The sequence below is a fragment of the Physeter macrocephalus genome, unplaced genomic scaffold, assembly GCF_002837175.3.
Source record: "Physeter macrocephalus isolate SW-GA unplaced genomic scaffold, ASM283717v5 random_473, whole genome shotgun sequence".
NCBI classification, from domain to species: Eukaryota; Metazoa; Chordata; class Mammalia; order Artiodactyla; family Physeteridae; genus Physeter; species Physeter macrocephalus.
In genome coordinates, this window is record NW_021145759.1 from 24401 (window position 1) to 25066 (window position 666).

The following is a 666-nucleotide window of genomic DNA, read 5'->3' on the forward strand; positions in this document are numbered from 1 at the left end:
TTTTTTTTTTTTTAGATTCCATATATATGTGTTAGCATACGGTATTTGTTTTTCTCTTTCTGACTTACTTCACTCTGTATGACAGACTCTAGGTCCATCCACCTCACTACAAATAACTCAATTTCATTTCTTTTTATGGCTGAGTAATATTCCATTGTATATATATGCCACATCTTCTTTATCCATTCATCTTTTGATGGACACTTAGGATGTACCACATCTTCTTTATCCGTTTGTCTGATGGGTATTTAGGTTGCTTCCATGACCTGCCTATTGTAAATAGTGCTGCAATGAACATTGGGGTGCATGTGTCTTTTTGAATTATGGTTTTCTCTGGGTATATGCCCAGTAGTGGGATTGCTGGGTCATATGGTAATTCTATTTTTAGTTTTTTAAGGAACCTCCATACTGTTCTCCATAGTGGCTGTATCAATTTACATTCCCACCAACAGTGCAAGAGGGTTCCCTTTTCTCCACACCCTCTCCAGCGTTTTTCTGATGATGCCCATTCTGACAGGTGTGAGGTGATACCTCACTGTAGTTTTGATTTGCATTTCTGTAATAATTAGTGATGTTGAGCAGCTTTTCATGTGCTTCTTGGCCATCTGTATGTCTTCTTTGGAGAAATGTCTATTTAGGTCTTCTGCCCATTTCTTGATTGGGTTT